This window comes from Marmota flaviventris, chromosome 9 (assembly GCF_047511675.1).
Source record: "Marmota flaviventris isolate mMarFla1 chromosome 9, mMarFla1.hap1, whole genome shotgun sequence".
NCBI classification, from domain to species: Eukaryota; Metazoa; Chordata; class Mammalia; order Rodentia; family Sciuridae; genus Marmota; species Marmota flaviventris.
The window spans coordinates 56,479,272-56,489,534 of NC_092506.1; the positions used below are offsets into that span (position 1 = coordinate 56,479,272).

A 10,263-nucleotide genomic window follows, 5' to 3' on the forward strand; every position below is an offset into this window, starting at 1 on the left:
TATGGCATTTGTGGATAAATGGATGGAACTGGAGGCAATCATGGTACATTAAATAAGCCTCCCAAAAAAAGCAAAGGCAGAATATTCTGATGGCAGTGGGGAAGGAATGGTAGGAAAGGGGGAATGAGAATGGAAAGACAGTAGAAGGAGTTGGACATAACTTTCTTGTGTTCATATATGAATACATGACCATTGTAACACCACATCATGTATGACCACAACAATAGGTAGTTATACGCTATGTATTTATGATATGTCAAAATATATTCTATCATGTATAACTGAAAAGAACAAGTAAAAAATCAATGAATTATATTCATTTGAACACATCATAGCAAAAAGATACAAAATAAACTGAGAAGATATTGGCTACCTATATTACTGATAAAGACTTAGCATGAGAAGTTTGTACAAATCAATAAAATTAAAATAATCTAGTGGAAAAACAACTTAACAATTACTTCAAAGAAAACATAACTCAAATGGTATGTAAGCCTATGAAAAGATACTCAATGCAACTAGTACTTTGGAATAAGAAAAGTAAGCTTACAATCAGATTTATTTTCACTGCTACTGGATTTGCATGAATATTATACACTTAATAATTTCAAATTTTGGAAAAAACTCGCAGGGGCTGAAGTTGTGGCTCAGCGGTAGAGCACTCGCCAGGCATGTGTAAGGTCCTGGGTTGGATCCTCAGCATCACATAAAAATAAATAAATAAAACAAAGGTGTTGTGTCCAACTATAACTAAAAAATAAATATAAAAAAACATGTAGCATTGGGATAATCTTATTACATATTGTCTAATAAATGCGAAGATGAGCTAACTCTGAAACTAGTAATTCTATCCCTATGTATATGCCTCAAAAAACTTACATATGAAGAGAAGAAAGGAATAAGATTGTTAATAGTAAAATTTAATAGCAAAGAAAAACAAAACTCAAAATACAAATGCTCATCAATAGTAAAATGAACAATAGCTCTAATATATTCATAGATTTTTTGTATTTAATATAAAATAATTAATTTAACCATAAGAAACAATATGGATAAAACCTTAGCCCTTAATTTGGTGCTCATAAAGCCAATTACTTAATACTATAGGCAGCATGACTCTATTTATATGAAGTGGAAATTATACACACGTAAATAGTCTATATTGATCAATACACTATGAATGCTAGAACTCTAAAGGAAAACACATGTGTGACTCACAAAATACAGGATCATTTTTACTTAGAGACAGAGATATGAGAATCAGTTTGGGAAGAGATGTGTAAGCCACATAAATGGTAATGTAATGTTATTTTTCTTAAACTGGGTGATGGTTCCATGACTTTTTATAAACTTTGGGCACATATTTTTACACATACACCCACACACATGTGTGTGTATATATATATATATATATATATATATATATATATATATATGCACAAATTTACTAACTTTTCAGTAAATATACTTTTTTAAAATAAAGAAGCATTTTGCAAATAATTCTTCTCTTAGAATCTTCTTTCTTTGCTCCATGATGTTTTTGTCTATCATCCATGAATTGCTTCTGACTATAAGATCCCTCATGACAAATTGGGAACCTGAAGCTACAAGAGAACTTGAAAGCTGTGTGTGTATGCATTGAATATAGTCAATAGTGCTTCAAGTGTCTACATGAGCTAATTTTTTTTTTTTTTTTTTTTTTTTTGGTGCTGGGGATTGAACCCAGGGACTTGTGCATGCGAGGCAAGCACTCTACCAACTGAGCTATATCCCCAGCCCCTACATGAGCTAATTATACTCCCTTAAGTAACTTAATGTAAGAAAAGTGGAAAATTCATATTTAGGTACCTTTTTAAGTAAATATAGACAAAGCTGGACTGAATAAAATAGCACAGGAATACTTTGAGTGTTCTTAGCTTGATTTTTCTCTTACATTTTAAGTATCTATGATAATTCATAGATGAAGGGAAGTTTTAAGTTTAAAGTTATAATTTTCCAGTGATGTCAAACTAATAGACACAATGAATTCAGTTGGATACTGGTAAGAAGGACTTTATTTGGGTTAATCTCTCAAGCGGGCTACTCACCTGTTTAATTTGACAGTGAATCAATGACTTGACTTCCTCATGGATTCTAGAGTGTGGCAAGATTGTCTGACCTCAAAGGCATGTTGAAAATCCATTTAAAAATTTCTCTTCAATCAGGTGACATATACTACATTGAAAATGAAGACACATCTACTGTCTCTGTAAAAACAAAAAGTAAACAAGTTAATTGGAATCTGATCAGGGTAGTGAAAAAGGAGTCCCCATGGTAACAGAGTTAATGGGAAACCCTCTTTCATCAGTAGCCAAGGAGAGTGCAAGCACTTCTGTCCTAGAAACCTTTTAATTAGGTTATAGGGAAGAGTCTGGATATAATATTCAAAGAGAGAATCTGTAGCTAAACATGTTAAAGATTGTTCCTGGAAAGTATTTCAAATTCCTTAACACACATGTTCCAATTTTAAGTTCAGGCCATATTGTCATTTTAGACTATGGTAACTTTTGTTTGTTTTTGAAGTGTTTATAAATAGGAGATTTGGGGTTTTTTGTTTTGTTTTCTTCTAGGATAGGGATGTAGCTCAGTGGCAGAGTACTTTCCTATCTTCCTTGAGGCCCTGTGATTGTTACCCAGCTCTAAAAAAAATTATAAAGTTCTGCTGAAAACATAGTTATTATGTAGGACAGATGAGGCTGGACACTCAAAGAATTTTCAGAAAGCAGGTTTATTTAAGCTTTATGTGCATAAAAATCTCTGGAAATTCTTAGATTTATACTCAGTGGGGTGGTTATACAACAATTGATAGCTATGTAACAGTTACTCTTTGTCCTATATTCTTAGGCTAGACAGATGTTTTACAAGTTTTTATCAAGAAAACAGAGAGAGCATTTCTTGTACAAGTTCAATTGCAGACCTAGCATTTAAAAGAAAGAGGAAGTTACAAACTACAATGAGAGCTCTTTGCAAAAATCTTGTTGATAGTCTTTGTAAACTCTGCTGACAAGAAGCTTAATTATGGTGGGAGTCCCTGGAGAAGCTTAACTATGGCTCTTTGATGTGTGGGGAGATACCTCATGGCTGCATCAATAGTAGTAATGAAATCATGGCATTTATTTGCTTGCCTGTTTTAGTCTTGCATTGCTTTATTTTTAGATGAAAACTCAAATTTAAATGATGTATGAAAATATCAGACTTCTTTTCTTTTAATAATTTTTTTAGTTATATATGACAATAGAATCCATTTTGATAAAATTATGCATGCATATTTCATCTTATTCTAATTAGTACCTAGTTCTTGTGGACATACACAATAGTGGAATTCACTCAGTTTTTTTCATATTACCAACATACTAGCTTTCTAAAAATGTCACTTAAAATTTAAAGATCTTTCTCTTTTCAAGTGAAAATAAGCCAAGTTGTTTACAAAACTTATCTGAGAAATTTTAAAGCTTGATTAATCTTGTCCCATCTTAAAAGTTATGGTTGGTTGTCTATATTTGTTAAATAGCATTCATGGTTGTTAGTTCAAACATGCATTAGTCGTGCAAGTATTTACCACTGGAGAGAGTCAAGAAGATCAAAAGTTCAAGGACAGCCTGGGCAGCTTAATGAGACTCTGTCTCAAAAACACAAACAAAAATAAAAGTTTGGGGGCTGTAGCTCTGCGGAAGAGCACTTGCCTAGCATGAGTGTGGCCCAGGTTCAATACCCAGTACAGAAAAAAAAAGCCCAAAGTAATTGAACTTAACCTTCAGCTCATGAGAATGAAGAGAAGCTCCCATGGCTTGGACTAACTAGTTGTGCTGGAACTATTTTAGTCTGAAAATTGCTCTATACAGTTCCTCAGATATATATTTTTTAATGTCAGGCAATGACTTAGGTAATCTGCTTCAGTCTTCACATTTTTTATGCAAGATTTGTATTTACGACAACAGAAGAGTTACATTGACTTTTATTAGAAGGACATATTGGGGCACAATCATGTCAAAAATGAATTAATTTAATCAAGGAAAAGATGTATTGAAAAGGTCTTTGGACTATGTGTTTTATGTGTGTGTGTATAAAATCATGTTTAACTAGTTAGGGGTCCAACTATATGTAAGCAATAGGTCAGTTTTTTAATAATGTCCAAAATTAAAGTATTCCTAAGTATATTAAGATATAAACAACAATTTGTACTGGAAAAAAGATGAATCATGATGATCCTCAGCAATACATAAAAATAAAAAATAAAGATATTGTGTCCACCTAAAAAACTAAAAAATAAATATTTAAAAAAAATTCTTTTCACCTTCCAGACAAATGAATTCCTCAGATGGACTAAGGAGAAACACTGATCATGCAGTCTTTATCCACATCCTTGTCCTCAGTTTGCTTTGTGTGATGAATACAAAGACTGTGCTCTGTCTTCTTCAACTCCAGGCCTCTGAAGTCTGAAGATCAGAGAAAGAGAGGGGCTGGAAGGCAACTGCCTTGTGGTGGCAGCTGATACTGTCACTGAATTCTCAGAGGGACACTGATGTATAACATCACTTCATCAAAATTAGGGTTCCGTCATTTGGGGACTGTCACCATTCATTCAATACACATTCGTAGAGTAATCATGTGACATACACTTCCACAATTACAATGTGTGGCTCACTGATAGCTTCCTCTTCATGTAGCAACAAACTCACCAACATGGTTTGAAACAACAAATTTATCTTCCAGTACTGGAGGCTAAAGTCCAAAATTAGGTCTCATGGAACTGAAAACAAGGTATGGCAGGACTGCATTCCCTCTGGTTTCATTAGGGGAAAATCCATTTTCTTGTCTTTTCCAACTTCTAGAAACTGCCTGCATTCCTAGACTCATGACCTCTGCCATCTTTAGCGCCAGCTATGGCCAGCCAAGTTGTTCCCATGCTGCTTCATTAACTCTGACCCTGCTGTCTCCTTCTCATGAGGACCTGGAATTTACATTGGGCCCCTGGATAACCCAGGAGAATCTTAATTACTTAAAGACATCTGCAAAGATATTTTTACCATAGAACATATTCACAGGTTCTGGGGATTAAGATATAGATATCTTTAGGGGAGACCTCTATCTATACTAGATTCAAAGAAAGAATGACTCTCAGTGAGTCAGAAGGCTACAAAACATGTGGTTAATCATTTTTTTCTTTTTATTTTAAAAAAGGAAATATAACAGATATATTAAAAACAATACACAGATTGCATGTGAACAGCTCAGTTTAATTTGTCAGGAAGCAAACACACTCCTGTCACCATAATCCAGGTGAAGTTGTAAAATATTATCCACAACCCCACGTTTTTCCCCCATCACATGCCTCTCCATAAGCACTATACCCTCTTTCTTCCCCATAGGGAATTTAACACCATAGATTAGATTTTGCTTGGAATGATAAAGTATTTGTGTTTTGTGCCAGATGTCCTTCACTAAATAATCTGTGAGATTTATCCACTTTACTACCTGAGAACTCTACTGGTTCATTTTCATTGTTGGACAATATCCCACTATATGATCACATTAGATTTTATATTATTCATTTTACCATTGATGAACACTTTAATTTAAGCTTGGGGAAATATTAAATAATGTTGTAACAAACAATTTTTGCATTTTTTTGCACTTACATACAATTAGGTATACACTAGGAGTCAAAATGGCTAAGTCATAGCATACACTTATTTTCAAGATCAGTAAAGAATACCAAATGGCTTTTAAATATGTGAACAGTTTTTTGTTATTGTTTTGTTTTAGTTTGGTTTTTAGAGAGTGATGTGGGTGTGCTGCTACAGAACACGATTCAGTTTGCTTATGCTGCACACTCACGGCTGTTCTCTCTTGCCCAGGAATAAATCAATCAGGAGGCTGCAGCAAAGCCATGGCATTTAAAAATACTGGAAGGACACCCTACAACCTGAGGTGGCAATTTGGAGAACTAGAATTACCCTCACCACCTGCAATGTGAAATTGCTGGAGAAAAAATGTGTGCTCACTTCATCAGAGGCACAAAGAAAAGAATCTCAAAGTGAAAGCATCTCTTTGCACGCCTACCAAGATTAAGAAGGGCTGCAAGAAAAGCCTTGTGGTGTAGGTTCCAAGTCATGGGATCACTTCCACATGAGAATCCTCAAGTGACTCATTGACTTGCACAGTCCTTCTGAGATTGGTTTAAATAAACAAAAAACAAAAAACTCCATCAGTATTAAGCCAGGAGTGGAGGTTGAAGTCAACACTGTAGATGCCTATGCCAACACTTGTAAAAAAATGTTTATCAGTTTTTAAAAATTACAATTTTTTTCAAAGTGCCCATTTATGTCAGAAATGTATGAGAGTTCTAGTATATTTATATTGTAAGCATTTGGTTTTATTCTTTCAAATTTTTGTCATTCTGACATGTACATCAGTATTTTAGTATTAATATTTAATATAGTCTGGATAAGAAATCCCCTTCTTAATAATGAAGTTGTGCATTTTAAATACTCTATTGACTATTTGGATATTCACTTATATAAAATGTCTGTTTATTTTTCATCCATCTTATTTTGGGTTGGTTTTATTGAAGTCCTTTACAAATTCTGCTTGAAAGACTGCTCTAAGATTGATGTCTTGCATATGTGGTTTCTCTGCCACCAAAATAAGTACACAAAATTGAAACTAAGTGTCAATTGATGTATGAAAATTTCATTTGTCACTTAAACTTTTGTTAGTATATGACAGAACAAGAGAAAATATTTTACAATTTTGTGAAAATACATTAAGTACAAAATGTAATTTTTTTGAAAACTTAATCTCCTAAGGACATGGATGGGCCATATTTTTAACTAGTTTATTGATCCTTAAATGAAAATAATACCCAATGCTGAAACAAGACTGAGTTCAGTAGAGATTAACAGTAAAAAGAAAACTTACTGAGCCACATGGAAATACAGGGCTTAAAAAGGTACATATTGTTGTTGAAAAGATTATTTTCAGTAGAATTAGCAATATATGAACTTTTTTTCTGACTGTCCTGGTTAACATATGTTGCTATACACCAGTGTTTCTAATCTGGAACTTCCACACCAGTCCATTGGCTTCATTACAGCAGCCAAAGCATTACTAGTAGCTGTAAATGAAATTACTTCAATCACCCATAAAATGCTACCATGGTTTCACATCAAACGTAGCCACATTGTTTACATCTTTAAACTGACTCATACCATCCGATAGTTCATAACAAGCAGCTAAAGTTTACTTCTCACATGCATTAACATCACAGTGAATAACCCATAGGGGATTGGAATAGGAATAAAGTTGATAGTCCAACATCGGACTACGTTATAACTGAGTCACATTGAGCAGAATGTGAGCAATGATAAATATAAAGGTACTGTTATGTGGTGGATATATTAATTATGTTTTACTTTTGAAAAACATTTTATTTCTTTTATGAAAATGTTGTATATTCCTACAGGGTGCCCATGGGAATCTACGGGCCATCTTACATGTGCAACATGAATGGGTAAGGAAACTTATTTCCATGAGGCCATTTATGAGCAATATGGATGGGAAGTGGTGAATAACTGTTTTTTCCTTTTCTGCCCCCAAATAGATGCTTTTGAGGAATTCTTTATAAGGCTCCTCATGTGGTTTTGAGATGTCATCCCTACAGTGGCCAATTGACTAATGAATCTTTCTTCATTTCTTGCTTCTCTTATACTTCATTCTTTTTTTCTAGGATTATAAATGAACAACCTAAGTATAAGTTTGTGTTTTGTTTTAGCCAGAGTAATTGGGCAAGAAAGGGAACTAAAGGGGAAAAAAATAGGAAAGGAAGAAGTAAAAATACTACTGTTTGCAAATGATTTGGATCTTCTATAGTTTAGAGACTACTAGATGACTACTAGAGCTAATAAATTCAGCAGTGTTCTAGGGCATAAAATCAGCATATAAAACCTGATTATTTTGCTATACATCAAAATGAATCTTCTGAGAAAGAAATCAGGAAAACAATCTCATTTATAATAGGCTCCAAATAAGAAAATAGTCTGTGATGGAGCTAATTAAAGAGGTGAAAGACCTCTGCAATAAAAACCATAAAATATTAAAGATAGAAACTGAAGAACACACAAGAAGATCAAAAGACCTCCCATGTTCATGGATATCAGAATTAATAGTGTTACCTTGACCATACAACTAAAAGTTATATACAGATTCAATGAATTTTTTGTCAAAATATCAGTATCATTCTTCATAGCAGTAGCAAAAAAAAAAGTCCTGAAATTAATTTGGAAGAATAAAAGACCCAGAATAGCCAAAGCAATGCTAAGCCCCAATGGCAAGGCTGGAGACATCACAATATCTGACTTCAAATCATACACAGAACTAGTAACAAAAACTGCAAAGTATCAGTTTATACTTGTAGACCAATGTTAAGAATTAAAGGCACAGAGAAAAACCTACATAGGTATAGTAGATTAATATGTCATTTAAAGTTTTGTTAGCATATGACAAAACACAAGAAAATATTTTACAATGTTGTAAAAATTATTAACTACAAAATTTAAACTTTTATTGAAAAATTGATCTCCTAAAGACATGGATGAAGCATTATGCATATATTGCTATAATATGCTGACTTTAATTCTTTAGAATGGCTACAGAGCAGTAGAAGAGCTGGGTTATATGGTGCTTCCATGTCTAGTCTTTGAGAAACCTCCATAATGATTGTACTAATTGAAAATCCAACCAACTAAATACCAAAAATAACATTAGAAAAAAATATATCATTTTAAACAAATGGTGACAGGCCAATTATTTACCCCTTGTAAAAGAATGAAATTCGACCCTTTTCTCTCACCTGCCCCTAAATCAACTCAAAATGGATCAAAGACCCAGGAATTAGACCAGAAACTGTGCAAATTCAAAAAGAAAACATGCAAAGTTCCAGCTTTTAGGAACAGCAACTACTTTCTCAATAAGACTCTGAAAGCTCAGGAAATAATGTCAAGAGATAATAAAATTAAAAACTTCTACACAGCAAAGAAACCAATTAAGAATATGAAGAGAGAGCCTACAGACTAGGATATAATCTTTTCCAACAACTCTTTTGACAGAGGATTAATACCAAGAAAATACAAAGAACTCAAAACTTAACACCAAGAAACACCAACTAATTAATAGGCAAATTACTTCAATAGATACTTCTCATTTGAAAAATTACAAATTGCTAACAAATGTCTGAAAAAAATATTTAGCATCATTAGCAATTAAGAAAATGCATGCAAAACTACACTGAGATTTCATCTCACTCCAGTCAGAATGGCAATCATCAAGAATAAAAACTACAACAAATGCTAGAAAGAATGTGGAGGGAAAGGAACACTTTTAGACTATTAGTGGGAGTGTAAATTAGTACAACCACTATGGAAATCAGGATCGCATTTCCTCAAAAGACTAGTAATAGTAATACCATATGACCCAGCTATACCACTCCTTAATATGTATCCTAATTATTTAAAGCCATCATACTATAGTTATACATGTATACCCATAGTTATAGAAGAAAAATTTATAATAGTCAAAATATGGAAAAAAGCTTGGTGTCTGCCAATGGATAAGTGGATAAAGAAATTGTGGTATATATGTACAATGCTGCTTTATTCAACCATAAAGAAAAATTATATTATGTCATTTTCTAAAAAAAAGATGGAAATTGAGAATATTGTTTTAAGCCAAATAAGCCAAGTGTAGAAAGCCCCCATACCCCCCATATATATATATATATATATATATATATATATATATATATATATATATATATATAAAACAGTCACAAAATTTATATCTCTATCCAATTTGTTGTTGAAATTTGAAACTTCCTGAAAGTATTAAGACTAACATTCATATATAGTTTGTAAGGACAGGAAGAACTGGCTACATTCAAATACATTCCAGGTTTCACCTTTACATGCCTGGTACATGCATTTTCACAAAACAATGTCAGTCTGAAATAACAGAATATGTGAGAAAGATCATTGTATTCAAAATGAGAGTTTCATTGATTGTTTTTAATCACATTTTTATTAGTGCACTCTAGTTATACAAAACATTGCTATTTATTTTGATATAATAATACAAACATGGAATATAATTTGTTTCCCTCCAGTCCCTAATACTTCCCCTTTACCTCCACTTCTCCTTCCTCCTGTTCCCTTTCTTTTACTCTACTAT

General features: G+C 33.0%; 1 pseudogene; it reads left to right on the plus strand.

The window, feature by feature from the left end:
• The first annotated feature begins 5,929 nt into the window (after nt 1-5,929).
• LOC114078900 (small ribosomal subunit protein uS10-like) lies at nt 5,930-6,333 on the plus strand (annotated as a pseudogene).
• Nucleotides 6,334-10,263: the final 3,930 nt, after the last annotated feature.